The sequence below is a fragment of the Caretta caretta genome, chromosome 1 (genome assembly GCF_965140235.1).
Source record: "Caretta caretta isolate rCarCar2 chromosome 1, rCarCar1.hap1, whole genome shotgun sequence".
NCBI classification, from domain to species: Eukaryota; Metazoa; Chordata; order Testudines; family Cheloniidae; genus Caretta; species Caretta caretta.
This window is the reverse complement of record NC_134206.1, coordinates 349,347,265-349,362,853: the sequence shown is the minus strand read 5'-3', so window position 1 is coordinate 349,362,853 and position 15,589 is coordinate 349,347,265. Positions and strand designations below refer to the sequence as shown.

The following is a 15,589-nucleotide window of genomic DNA, read 5'->3' as shown; positions in this document are numbered from 1 at the left end:
AAAGTGTAGATGACACCTCAGATTCCCCACTCCCTGCAACAGAAGAGTACTTTTTCTTATAAACCTAATACTCAGCATAGTATTCTTATTTATGATATAATATGTGCTGCATTAGGTGATGTATATTGTACACATAGAGGAACACAATCTGTCCCCAAAAGCTCAGTTTAAGTGTTTCATATACTCTTCCCAGTGGTAGCAGATGCAGAGTTAGGCTTCCATTTACAGACTACATTTTGTAGTTTCTGCGATAAATGCCTAGCTTCTGTGGTGAAGGCACTTTAACAGATGCATAACAAAGATTGCTGAGGGGATACAAGGTGATGCTCAAAGATTATTTCCCTTCCAACTAAATGGATATTTGTACATGCATCTACTAACTTGCCACTGAATAATTTCAGCTCTTTATAAATCCCGATCAGGGCTGCTGTCACTTTCATATCGTTTCCACCAAAAGCTTTTCAAGATCTTAACATGGCTGTTTTCCAAGTTTAAAATATAGCCTTCTTCACTTATGTTGTGCAGCAACATAGCCCTGGAGGCCAGCATAGCTGAGGGAACACTGCTTGATAGGTAAGTGATCTGAACTTTCTGCAATAAGCATTGATTTGTCTCTTCTAGTTAATTTTTTAGTGACATGTATAAAAAATAGGAAGAAGCTTTACCAAATAACTTTGTTAAATCTTGGGCAAAGGTTTTATTTTGACACTTTAAGGTTACATGTCCCATAAGGACACAGTAGGTAACCAATAACATTTTTGTTGTTTCAGTCAAGACTTATCAGTTTTACATTCCTAATATTGCTCTACAGTCAACATCGTATTTGAGTCCAGCAAACTTGTGCCACTACAACCTTATGTTTGGCTATTCTACGTGGAAAACCGAAGAAATATTTTGCTACCATCTCCAGCCAAAAGAGGAAGTGATCTCCATTTGTGAGTGACAGAATGGATCCCAACTGGAGTTGGCATATGGAATTAACTGTTTCTTCCCACGTATTATAGCACAAGTATAATGTAATATTTACTTGAACTGCTCAAAACTCACGTACATGCAATAAAAGCCTAAAATGATGCTGAAATCATCCCAGACTGTTCCAGAGACATAAATATTACCTAAGCACATGAAAGTTCTCTGCAAACAGATATCCCTGTTCATCTAAAACATTCTTTGATTCTACATATTTTAATGCCTCCACTTTAAGTAACTAGCGTCAGATACAAAAACTATTAAAAGCCTTTCCATATTTCACTTTGAGAAACTGAAGCAAGCCTGGAATGGATGTTCTTCCATCTTCAAATATTCATGTAGCAGTGGCATCTAGAGGACCAAACCATCTCATTGTGCTAGGCACTAGACATATAGTGACAGTCCTTGCCTTAAGGAGCTTAAAATCTAAAAAAAGTCTAGACTGAAGAGGTGGAGGGAACACACAAGGGTGGGCAGAAAGTATAAGGTAACAAAAACAGGATACTGAAGCACAGACTAGCTGTGCTACTAGAATGACATTTCTTAATTCTGCTGTCTGTAACTCTCCTTCAGATTCAGAATTTGGCTCCCCTCTAATTCAGGTTAGGCTGTAGTATTCCATCCATCCCAAAAGGCACCCACATCTATATCTCCTTCACACTTTAGCCCTTAACTCCTCTTCTGACTAGTCAATTCCTGGCTCCACTATTGCAGTCTTCAAATTTATATTCCCACTCCTTAACAGGAGAGCTCCCACCCCCAAGAGTCTATCTGAAATCTCTACCAAACTCATCCTGCTCATTATAAGCCCAGATGGCCAGGCTAACTCCAAAATTGTACAGGTGAAGAGGCAAGTTTGTCTATCTAAGCACCACCCACACTTGACATCTTGATCACTCTACTCCCAGGACTTAAATAATTTCTTCATTGCTTCTTAACTGGAAAATTGCCACTCCCTCCCTTATAGGATATCCTAAGGCTCAAGTTCTCCAAATTTAGAGTGCCTCTTCTGTAAGAGGGAACACAAAACGCCCATTCTCTTTGCCCACATTCCTAATTAGCTTCCTAATCCATTTTGAGATCTCATTCCAAGTCTTCAAGATTCTCCACAGGACTTGTCCTCCATCTCAGACATCTTTTCCTCTAGCCAAGCTGATCTGCATTCTAGCATACTTCCATCCCGTGCCCTCTTCATTTTGTCCTTGATTACCCTTACCTTGATTACCTTCAAATCTCACTTGTCCCACACATTACTTGAAATTGTGCAGTCACTTAGTCCTGCACTATTACAGGTAGAGATGTGTTACCGTATGAGTTAGTATAATGAATGTCTTAGTCTAGATTTCCAAATAAAGACTAGGCATGGTTGAAATGATATACACATATACATGATCCTTCAGCGAAGTGGAAGCTATAGGTCTTAAATATAAAGCTCTTTTCCAGTTGGCTAAGAACTTTAGCATGTTCGCCATAACCGTAACTTTAAATAATACAATACAGCTTTGATCAATATGTCAGACAAGGTTCTGAATAAGGGGATAATCAAGAGAATTTTCAATGTAATCCTGGTTTTGGATAATGTGGGTCACGTCTTCCAGTCAAGATGTGCATTACCAATACAGGACAGAGGCAGAGGTAAAGCTAGTCTCCGCAAGTGTAGCTATACCACAAGATTATGGCATCTTTGCTAGAACACCGTACTGGACAGCTTTAGAAGCCTTAATTGTGTGGGTAAAAGTGAATGTAAAAGTTTAACCAGTGGTCTCGTGTAAGCTCTGTGCAGAAGACATCTACTGAAGCAACAAATGTTTGCTTGAAACTAAGTAGACTTCTGATGCGATAATAATCAGAGCCTCCCTTATACACATGCACAGATGCTACGTGATTTGTATTCCACAATTCCCATTTAAGGTAAACCAGCATCATCTGTACAAAATCTGTACTGGTCACAAGAGTCCCTTTCCTGCTAATTAGTAAAATAAGGCTGCTCATTAAGAAGCTACTCAGGAAATAAGATGCCCTCCCTTGATATCAAGCACATGTATGTACTGAGTGCCCAACATGCTCCTTGCAAAAGTCTTCTTGATGCTTCCCTGAAAGCCATGAAATAGCCATTTCTTTGGCTGACAGAGCCCAACCACACACAAATTTATTCTTGCACAGACCTCCTTTATATACATAACTTAGAGGCTGCCAGTCTTTTCTTGGCTTCGCCAAACAAAATAAGTTAACAGATCTCTAAAATTTCAAGAACTGGACAGATTTCAGTGGGCTCCTGGCACCTTAATGAAATTTCCTCTGAGATTTTGGCTCTCTGGTCAGAATGACAGTGAAGCAGTATCCTGATGTCTGAAATTTAGAAATAAGAGTCTAAACCTGTGAACTATTCTCAGAGTCACCTTATACTTCTGAACCTACAAAAGTCTGTCCTTCACTGAAGGAGCCATAAGCGAACTTATGTCTTACAGACTAATCGGCTACAGTAAGACGCTATCTTGACAGTCAAAATAAACTGAAGTTCACAAGGGACATTTTCTACAGAAACCAACTGACCTTTCTGGTATGAGAAGCTACAGACTTCTGTATCTGAGGACAGACTCCCAAATTCTGTCATCCACTTCAGATGGTTTCTATGGACAGATTTGTGCATTCAGGGCACTGGCTTCTCATTTTGTCAAAACCCTCATTAAAAAACACGCATGATGGTCACATACCATAGACCTCTGACACCTTGCAAAGATGGCCCTCTGAATGGACTATTCACAGCAATGTGCCACAATGAATCATAGGACTGGAAGGGACCAGGAGAAGTCATCTAGTCCAGTGCTCTGCACTCATGGCAGGAGACCATGCCTGACAGGGTGTTTGTCTTATCTGCTCTTAAAAATCTCCAGTGATGGAGATTCCACAACCTCCCTAGGCAATTTATTCCAATGCTTAACCACCCTGACAGTTAGGAAGTTTTTCCTAATGTCCAACCTAAACCTCCCTTGCTGCAATTTAAGCCCATTGCTTCTTGTCCGATCCTCAGAGGTTAAGAGAAACCATTTTCCTCCCTCTTCCTTGTAACATTTTATGTACTTGAAAATGGTTATTATGTCCCCTTCTCGGTCTTCTCTTTTCCAGACTAAAGAAACCCAATTTTTTTTTTCAATCTTCCCTCATAGGTCATTTTCTAGACCTTTAATCATTTTTGTTGCTCTTCTCTGGACTCTCTCCAATTTTTCCACATCCTCCCTGAAATGTGGCACCCAGAACTAGGTCTCAACTGGAGCATTGTGTCCAATAACTGCAGAGTAGAGCGGAAGAATTACTTCTCGTGTCTTGCTTAGAAACTCCTGCTAATACATCCCAGAATGATGTTTGCTTTTTTTGCAACAGTGTTACTCTGACTCATTTAGCTTGTGGTCCATTATGACCCCCCAGATCCCTTCCCGCAATACTCCTTCCTAGGTAATCATTTCCCATTTTGTATGTGTGCAACTGATTGTTCCTTCCTAAATAAGAGTACTTTGCATTAGTTCTTATTGAATTTCACCCTATTTACTTCAGACCATTTCTCCAGTTTGTCTAGATCATTTTGAATTTTAATCCAATTCTCCAAAGTATTTGCAGCCCCTCTCATCTTGGTATTGTCTGCCGACTTCGTAAGTTTCCTCTCTATGCCATTATCTAAATCATTGATAAAGATATTGAACAGAACTGGAACCAGAACTGATCCCTGTGGGACCCCCACTTGTCATATCCTTCCAGCATGACTGTGAACCACTCATAACTACTCTCTGTGAACGGTTTTCTAACCAGTTTTGCACCCACCTTATAGTAGGTGCTTGTATCTAGCTTGTATTTCCCTAGTTTATGAGAGGGTCATGCGAGACAGCATCAAAGGCTTTACTAAAGTCAAGATATACCACGTCTACCACTTCCCCCCTATCCACAAGGCTTGTTACCCTGTCAAAGAAACTTATCAGGTTGGTTTGACACGATTTGTTCTTGACAAATCCATGCTCACTGTTACTTACCACCTTATTATCTTCTAGATGTTTGCAAATTGATTGCTTAATTATTTGCTCCATTATCTTTCTGGGTACTGAAAGTAAGCTGACTGATCTGTAATTCCCTGGGTTGTCCTTATTTCCCTTTTTATAGATTGGAAAGGGGCTAATATAGTGCCAGTCTCCTGGAATCTCTCCCGTCTTCCATGACTTTTCAAAGATAACTGCTAATGGCCCTGATATCTCCTCAGTCAGCTCCTTGAGTATTCTAGGATGCATTTCATCAGGCTCTGGTGACTTGAAGACATCTAATTTGTCTAAGTACTTTTTAACTTGTTCTTTCCCTATTTTAGGGTCTTCTGATCCTACCTCATCTTCATTGGTATTCACTATGTTAGATGTCCAATCACTACCAACCTTCTTGGTGAAAACTGAAGCAAAGAAGTCATTAAGCACTTCTGCTATTTCCATATTTTCTGTTATGTTCCCCCCCCCCCTCCTCCCCTCATTGAGTAATGGGCCTATGCTGTCCTTGGTCTCTTCTTTAAGACTTCTTTAAGCTGACATCAAGGACGGCTTCTGGAGATAGTGGTTAGCCAAGTAAGATGTGGCTATGAATAGCCCAAAGATAGGATTTAAAGTGCTTGCTCACAATCACAAACTACCTTCTCTGGGATATACTTTTCCTTAGAGGCAGATTACCAAGATGACTAGTTGCTATCTCGAAAGGCAACTGTCCTGGTCCTACCTGATGAATTGGAACCAAAAGGTCTTTCTGTTGAAGGCTTATTTCATATTTTAATTGCTCTCTAGGTCATTCAAACTTCAGTGTATACCTACACTGGAAAGAAACACTGTGGTGCCAAGTCTCAAAGCCGAAGTCAACCGAAGTCAACTGTGGGGCTAAAAATAGCAGTTTAGACGTTCCTACTTGGGCTGGAGCTGCTCCTCTCTTCAGGTCTCAGAGCCCGGGCCTCAGCCCAAGTGGGAACGTCTACACTGCTATTTTTAGCCCCACAGCATAAGCCTCGCAAGCGAGAGTCAATTGACCCCGGCTCTGAGACTCTGTACCCTGGGTTCTTCTTTCCAGCATAGACATACCTTTGGAGTTTAATCCCACGGACGGTTTGAGACAGACTGTCCTGCCTGAATCAGGGCCTCATGTCCACTTCTTCAGGCGGAATGACTGCTTTGGTACTAGAAATATGGTAGTTCAGGAGGAAGAATCAACAGGAACATGGACTGGAAGCTGTCTCACTATCCCTTCCACCACGGCAACTGCACAAACTACCTGCAGTGCGGGCCTGTAGCAGCTGGGACATTCTTGCACCAATTGCTACTTCCCCTCCATATCAGGAATTGGCTGCATTCCGCCAGACATTGCCTCAAAGGGCAGCCCATCGCTTATCTGTGTTCAAAGTACAGCCAACTAGCCAGTAGGTTGTGAGAGAGGTCCCATGAAGACTTTTTTCTGATGCATAATACAGTCTTCTAACAAGAGCAGTGACTGGTAGCCCTGCTGAGGCAAACAAGACAAGAAAAGGGCAAAAACATAGCAAGTTTCAACTTTCAGAATTGTCTCTTCCCTCTTGACAAACAAACAACCTTATGGGACTAAACTGCACCAGGAATAAAGCAATGCCACCTTTAAAAGGAGTTCAGGCCATTTCAGAAGTGTAGCCAGTTTATATCCACCACTTGTTTTTGGTTTCAACCTTACACCCCCAGTCCTTCCTGGTCCCCATGTGGGTATTCATCTCATAACTCAAGGCCAGTTGGACTTTTTAACCTCGTTCCTGCATGACCCATTATGGCAGCAGATTCATATCTCTTATGTAACGTGCCTCTGTTACTGCCACACGGACAGTCAAATACCATAACAAGCTTTGGTATGAGCTCGCCATTCCTGACCCATTATCTCAGCACGGTAGTTAACATGCAAACCGTCACAAGGAAGCTGTGATTTTAGCATCCTGTTAGAGTGAGTGTCGTAATTGTTCAGTCAGACCACAGCACGACTCTGTGGTTGTGCTCTTGCCTCTGAACCAAGATGTAGTGGGTTCAGATACCATACAGTGGTTAAGCTTCTGGTGTGCTGGGACTACTGCCTATCACGCTGACCAACACTATCATTGTTTCCTTGTATTCCCCCATCTGTCGTCTCTATCTGTCATCTTGTCTTATACTTAGGAGTGTAAGCTCCTGGGAATAGGGACCATCTTTCTGTGCTGTGTTTGTACAGCGCCTAGCACAACGGGGTTGCGGACGCTATCACAACACAAATATGATGGAGTTAGGTTCATATGAAATACAGACACAAAGAATGGGAGGGAAGTATACCAGTGTTTATAGGTGCCATCCTCCAGAAGAGCTCTTAAAAACAGTGTAGTGTGATCTAGAGGGGACCAAGCACAGGGCTAGAAGCCAAGACCTCAATTCTAATCCCTGCTCAGCACAGACTCTCTCTGTGGACTCAGGCAAGTCCTTTTATCTATGTCAGTTTCCCTGGCTGTAAAGTGAGGATAACTACCCACCTCACAGTGGATGGAGGATTACTGCCTTGTGCACAGCTCTGCATTAGGTAGCCTCTTCCCCTTGCCAATAAAAGTTACGGATAAAGGTTCTTTGAAGGAGTCTCAGGTTAAGAGATTATTCAGCATATTAACTGGTAACATCAGACAAATAGTGCTGTATGCACTGCACCACCTTAACGCAGAGGCATTCATTACACAACGGTAGAGGTCCTGGAATCTGGTACTCCAGCTCTGGACGACAGAACCTATTTTAGTACAGGATTTGGCTGTTTGTTTACCTCCAAGCATTTTAAGCTAAGTGTGAAATGTGCTTTATAACACCAAATCACTAACAAAACAGCTTGGGACAGTTTACATTGCAAACATCACAAGTAATGTAAACTGTCCCACAGCTATTTTTATTACAGTACTTTTCACATCTGTAGCATTTTTAATACAGTATCTTCGATGCTTCTGCAACATTATACCTACAAGCTCTGATGTATAAATAGATGGGGAAACTCAGCCAGAGAGGTTAAATGACTTGTCTTTAGTCACATCGAAACAGTGGCAGACCTGGGATCTCAGGACTCCTAGTCTTGGGTTAATCATTAGATAATCCCTTTCCTGACTAGGAGGACACTATTAACCCGTTTAACTAAAATCAAGGTTAAAGAGCAAATTCTAGAAAATCTAGCAAAACCGCCACAGTGGGAATTGTTCCAACAGTCAATTCACCTTTTTGCTTAGGTAAACTGTCACATGACACAGGCTTCAGTGACTGGGACAAGAGACATTGTGAATCTGTGCCAAAGTCACGCTGACAGCAGCTTCTACATTTTGTCAGCCTGCTTCCACCATTCCCTGACTGTGGCAGAGAAGCTGTATCGAGTGCTCAGTATGTGTCAAGGGAACAGAATGGAGGAGTGGATACATATTGCCTTCTGGAGTTTCATCCTTCCCTCTATACAGAGCATAGCTTATTTGGAGGAATGGGCATTTTCAAGTTTCTTATAGGTTATAAGAAGAACTGATATATATGTGCAAGAGCAAATTCATAATGATCAGCAGTGATAAGTGACTTATGAAATTTTAAGTACCAAATTGTAAGGCAATCCAGCTAGGAGATGGAAGTAAAAATAGAACTTGCAATAAAAAATAAAAATTTAGCACAGCCTAGGAGATATCTGGTGATCTTGTATAGTGTTGCCAAGAACTATTAAGTAGCTACCATGTTTCACACCAGAAGTGCCTACACTGATCCCCTATATATAGCAGGTAGTTTACTTTGGGATGAAAGGTGCTATATAAATGCAAGATACTGTGGCTAAATTAGACTAGCCACAGAACTGGAGGAGAAACAAGGACTTGATATATGAATATATGGAAGTTATTTTGAGATATAATTGTGATATTTTGGAATATTGTGTGCACTTATAGCCAAAACACTGCAGAGAAAAGATAGTAGTAAGGAAGCAAACACACAGAAGCTTTTAGATGCCAAAGCAGGAGTTCAGGCTCCTAGGTTTCCATTTCTTCTACAAGCAATTGGCAACATCACTTAACATCTGAGTAGGGCAGGAAATACTTGTCTTGGGTTTAGGTGTTTGTGGCATCAAGGACAGAGACCCATTAAATTCTAATCTCAGCCTTTGGAATTTTATGAACAGATAATTACTTTTATTTTTACATTTACACCAAGTATTCTCATGATTTGGAATATTGAAACAGTACATTTAAAAAAACATTTCTCAATTCTCCTTTTAAAAACAGGAAGAAGCTAAAAAGCATGTTCTCCTTAAGATATCAAATCCTAAAGGAAAAAATGAAAGGCCAACAGAGTATTTGAAACAGTAAACAACTCAAAACAGATCACCCACTGGAGAAAGAGAAGGAACCAACTTCTAAGTCTGGCCGAGCTTGGTTTTTTAATAAATGTGAAGGGGATGGAACAACGAAAACAATTGCCGAGGGCACAATTAAAAGCAGCTTAAACCAATTTCAAAAGCCAACTATACAAATTTTGGCAAAATCAGCTACTTCTTAAAAAATATAGTAAGTTTTAGAGTTGTCTGAATTGGGTGGATTCAGTTTAACACTCAAGAGCCAGGATTTTAGTGGCAGTGTGTAAATTTGCTCTGTTTTTCCCCACACTTGAAGCCACAAGTTCAGAGTCACAGCCGGACACAAGGATGTTGGGCTTATATGCACGCATTCTAAAAGGAAATGCCAGTTTCTGATAAAAATGCACTTGCTTTGAAAGAAAAGTCAGATCTTGCATCAAGACTATTTTGGGTCTGGTAGCTTCAGTGAGTTATATGACAGGCACAAAGATAACATGAATATGCATAGTCAGAAGTAGGTGGCAGGTACCCACAGTCCAAGATAATGAAAACTGCAAATGCATTAGTGATGACAACTCCCATTTCTATTGCTCCTTTCATGCAGGAAGAGCCCAGGATGCTTTATAAGCTATATATGGGAAGCACTTGGGAGAGTGCCACCTCTGGGGTGAGGAATTATTTAACACAGCACAACAATATTACAAAGCTGAGTAGAAAAGGAAGTAATTCCTTACACACATTCAGTTATAAGGAAAAATGACCAAAACTGGAAAGCAGGCACCACACCAGGGCTAATATTTCTCCTCCAAGATGTGCCATATAATCTTCAAAGACAAGCAGACAGGATTTCAGTTTTAAATCTATTCTGAAAGAGATTCTCCAGCAGCACAAAGTCACTAATACTTGCCTGGAGCACTGGTTTAATATTAAACCAAGAAGAGCAACATATGAATTATCTATACCACTTCTTGAAGCACCTGGATTTTCCACTGAGGTTCACCTTCTGGGTACTAACCTGGCCCAACCCCTGTTTAAACAAACTGAACAAAGTTATTTTAGTTACACTTCTCTAAGGAGAATACGTTGAAGCTCCCAATAGCGTGGTGGGTCAAATTCTTGTGTACCTTACTCTGTGCCATGTTGGAATAAAAGTTGGTTTCTAAAAGGTTGGAAACTGACAATTGGGAGTCCACTTTAAGCACAAGAAAGACTAAACACTTCATCAAGAGCACCTTGGAACACTCAATACACTTTCCCAAGCCACTATGCTACTTTGTTGGAAAAAAGTGTTACATTCCAGTTCACATTAACGGTTTCTAAAACTTGAATGAACTATACACCCAAGTTCTTCCAGAGCGCTTGAGAGAAACAGGGAAAGCTGCAAAAAGAGCACTCGTTTTAAAGTTTCAACATAAAAGATATAATTTATTAAGGAGAAAAGGGAACTGGTTCTATTTTATATGATCCACTGATTTACACAGACAATTTACACTACCTTCTGCATGCAACTGGCGTAGTGTAATCCATATCCTTAGTGCTCTAGTGAGTGCAGTGACATAGACAGTCATGTTATCTGTTTATAGGAATCTCCATCACACTGAAATTATCTTGCCTTTTCTCCTTTTGTTAAAAATCAGTAAACTAGTTAGACCAAACCAGAGAAGAATCTCGCCAGTTAAACCATATTCATTCATTTCCCCGAATTCTAGTGATCCCAGGCTTGGGGTAGAGCAAATAGTGTCTTCAACCTCTTGCCTCATGGGAACTGAAGAGACTGCCATTGGCTGAACAGCACACAACCCGGTCATAGATTACTGCTGTGTTTCCTCTGACTCTCTTACTCACAAGCCTCCTTCCAATCTGGCACAGCTTCTCGTTGAAGATGACTGGACACAGCTCCCCCAAAGCTTCCATCACTCCTGCATCAGTTAGATTGGTTACTAGAGAATGACTTGAAGTACTTTCTCCCTCTCTCCACAAGAACATTATATTGAAATCTTGTTGTCCTTGGAGAGAAGGGCCAAAAGTTTACTCAGCTCTGGCCTATAAGCCAGACTGAGGTGCAGGAATAAAAGGTGGCAGAAATGTAACCCAAAGAAAACACAAACCTCCTCCCTGTTGCAGCTGCCTTATTGCCTCCTCTGGATACTAGTGTCTTCTGTACTCTCCCCCTGACCGTGACCACCCAACTCCATTCCCAGCTGAAGCTCCCTCCTCCTGGAAGTTCCTGTGCTGAGCAGCTGATAGGAATTCAGCTCACTGTGCCAGGTCTGAGACTAAACCAGGGATCTCAAACTCAAATTACCAGGAGAGCAGCATGAAGACTAATACATTGGCCCGAGGGCCACATCACTGACACTGCCCCTCAGGCTGTCCTGGCCCCGCCCCCACTCCACCCGTTCTATGAGGCCCTGCCCCTGCCCTGCCTCTTCTTACCCCTTCCCACCCCCATTCCAAACCCATCTCCAAAGTCCCCACCCCGACTCCGCCCCCTCCCTGCCCCTATTCCAACCCCTGCACCGCCCCTTCTTCGCCTCCTCCCCCGAGCACCCGGTTCCCCGCTCCTCCCCCCTCCCTCTTGGAAACAGCTAAGTGCTGCCAAACAACTGTTTGGCAGCGGGAAGCGCCTGGAGGTAGGTAGAGGAGGGGGGACACGGCGAGCTGGGGGGATGGTGGGGGAGGGGAGCCTGGCAGCCACAGGAAATAACTGGGCGGGGAAATAACTGTGGGGGAGAGGAAGGAGACACAGGGAGCCTGGCAGGCCACAGCAAATAGCTCCGCGAGCCGTATGCGGCCCACATGTATGAGACCCCTGGACTAAACCAAACAGAGCTATCTCAGCATTCCTCAATTACCTAGGGAGGCTGTTGAATCTCCAACACTGGAGGTATTTAAGAGCTTATTAGACTCCTATCGGGATGGTCTAGATAATACTTAGTCCTGCCTCAGTGCAGGGGACTTGACTAGTTGACCTGTCAAGGTCCCTTTCAGCCCTACAATTCTATGATTTATTCAGCTCAATGCCACTCCACCCAGCTGGTAACCTGGGCTGCTAGCAGCCTTCTCTCAAGAAGAGGAGAGGATGGACCCTAGAGCAGCAGACACTTCAAAGGGGGAGGAGGAGCTTTCGCAGCCACAAGTGGGTATTTGTGAGGCATAGTATGAGCGCAAGAGGGTATCTGGTGAGGTAAGAATGGGGTATTGAGAAACTCATCAAGACAATGAACAATGAACTTACAATCAAACATGTTCGATTTGGAAGCAAAAAGATGTTCTCTCTAATGGTCAGCTCTGCTAACTCAGTCTACTTCAGTCTCTGATGCCAGGTTGTTTTCTACCTTTCATAGCACAACCAGTACTAAAGGCTGTCCAGGAGAAATGTTGTCCTCAACGCCACCAGTGCAATGTCACTATCCTCAGTGTAATTGACTGGAACCTAGCAAACAACTGATGTACAAGGAACAGAATCTGGCTTACTTTTAGACGTGTACGTTCTACAGGGCATATGAGAGCAAAACTTATTTTTGCAGCTAAATCAGCAGCGTGACTCCAATACACGCAAGGAGCAGATCCATTGAGTGAGAGTTTTCAGAGTAGAATTACACTTTGGAATTAAACTTTTTATCAATGTGTTAAATTAAGTAAGATAGGCAGAGATTGTGCACTTACTGCAATTTGCTAGGGCAGCCTCTCACTCACATCTAAGATTGCTGGCATGGCAATGCCCTATACTTATAGTCTGCAAACTGATACGGTCTGGGCACAAAGCTAGGCACAGAGCTGGTCGAAAAAATGGGGCAGCACAGGATTGGGCTCAGCCTCATCCCCCTCCTCCTGGCCAGCAGGATTGGGCCCAGCAGGAGGCCAGGATGCTCAGCACATCCCCATCCCAGGGTCGAGTGACCCTGGCTTGAGCAGGCTCCCCAGCACTAGAACTGCAGTGGCAGGCAGGCAGGGCAACTGAGCTACCTGCAATTAGGCTGACCAGATAGCAAGTGTGAAAAATCAGGACAGGGTGGGGGTAACAGGCACCCATATAAGCAAAAGCCTCAAATACTGGGACTGTCCCTATAAAAATCGGGACATCTGGTCATCCTACCTGCAATTGAGGTGAGACCAGTGGGCATGGGGAAGGTGGTGCATGGGGGGACAAACTAGGTGCGGGGACTGGTGGCAGGCCCTGGATGGAGGGCTAGATACTGGGACACAATCCCTGGATGTGGGGGTTGAGTGCTATGGGCAGTCCTTGGGGGAGGGGGCTGGGAGATGCTGGGGTGCAGTCCCTGGATGGGGAACTAGATGCTGGAGGGGGCTATCCCTGGGAGAGCCATTCTGTACTGGACAGGGCACCTGTCTCTGCAGGGAAGCCATGTATACCAGCCCAGTGTTGGGGAGGGTGGGGGTCTGGATGCTGAGGGAACAGTCCCAGGGGAGTTGGGTGACGGGGGGGCATTCCCTGTCTGGGGGGTACCCAGCCCTGGCCAGGGCTCCCCGCAGGCTCCACAGCTGCACTCTCTGAGCACTCAGCTCAACCACAGCGCTGAAGTGAGGATGGCAAACATCATGCCATGCCACTCTTACAGTAAGTTAATTTGAAGAGTTAATGTTTTGACTTATTTTGCTAATTTAAAAAGCTCTTGATAGACATTTGCCAGTGTTGAAATGAAAGGTATTGTATTGATTTGAATCATATTGCTGTCATATAATAGTAAACCTTATTTTTTGAAGATGTACAGGTAGCATATATACGAGTGAATGCAGCCCATATAACACAGAGCTACATATGTGGCCCACAATGGTAAATAGGTTGAGAACCACTGATCTAGAGACTGATCAATCTGCCGCAGCCTTGGCTAGGAGCCATGTGGCTTTTAGCTCGTGCAGTAGAGATTCATACACTAAGCTTCAGAGATCCCAGGTTCGATCCCACCTGCTGACAACCAGGGTCTGTCAGTGTTACAGGCAGACACTGAGAGGAAGGCCAACAGTGGTAGCATAAGATCATGTGGTTACTCAGATTAGACGTGCATATGAGAATTTTTATATAAAAGTAAGATAAAGACACAAGACGGGGAATGATAACACTGTCTATACACAACGGGCATAGTTAAAATGAAGGACCAGAAAGATTAGTTTGCACGCAAGAGGCAAAGATTCTAAATAAAACAGTCTCCATGTAAGAGTATTAAGTAATCAGCAAATACCCACTGTCTTCATATCAGGATGTTGGGATTGGAAGGGACCCATCTACTCCAACCCACTTTGTCAAGTTTCCATATCAATTTTCCTCAAGCTGTTCTCAGTTCTTTAGACGGAAGACTCCTCAAAATACTTCAGTGGATTGAACTACAAGTCTGCCCTTTCAACGGGCAACTACCATGTCACTCCATGAGTTAGCAGCACCTATTTCATAATCCAAGAAAGGGATGTTGAAACCTAATCATGTCGCTGTATTTGATTCAGTTTTTCAAACAATATAAGCTATTTTTTATTCATCATATTCAAACTACTGGAGAAGTTTAAAAATACTGAAATTAGATCACTGCTATTCAAGACTGAAAGACATAATGGACATGCCCTAAAATAAAAACTTTGCCTTACCAAGATATTGATTTGTTCAACATGAACAAGGATAATTACTACTTCAGCCAAATGGGCACGACCCAATTTTATAGCGTTGCTGCTATTCTGATCATAGCAGCAACAGAGACCTACATTGTTTCATGTACTACAAGAACACTGTTATTAGTAAATCCAAGGTGATTAGTAAAACCAGGCTTCAGCTTCTGCATTTCAGGCCTCCAAATCATGCTCCTGGAAAGAAGGTCACCGACAGCCTACTTCTGAATCTGAGGTCAATCCAAGAATGCACATTATAGCATAAAAGAGCACACAGACCATAGGGCACATTAATGAATAATGCTATCTACATACCTATGAGTGCACCCCACTGCATTCACTGTAAGCATCTGAGCTTCTCAAACATTAATTAATTTATCTTTACAATCCTGTGGGATAGGAAAGTATCCCCATTTTTACAGATGGATGGTAACTGAGATGGTAACTTGCCCAATGTCACAGGAAAGTCTGTAGCTCAGCCAGGGACTGAATCCAGACTTCCTGAATCCCAGTCCAGTAATTTAAGTACAAGACCGTACTTTAATGTATACTTTAATGAATCCCAGTCCAGTAATTTAAGTACAAGACTATACTTTAATGTTAATATTATGCTTTAACATTAAGGTTATCAGAAACCTGCAGAAGGTCT

The 15,589-nt window shown here is 42.7% G+C and overlaps 1 protein-coding gene across 2 annotated transcripts in view; it reads right to left on the bottom strand.

Annotated features, from left to right (window-relative positions):
* Nucleotides 1–15,589, bottom strand: part of UBE2H (ubiquitin conjugating enzyme E2 H) — a 72,197-nt gene that overhangs the window by 21,949 nt on the left and 34,659 nt on the right. The gene's annotated exons all lie outside the window — the stretch shown is intronic.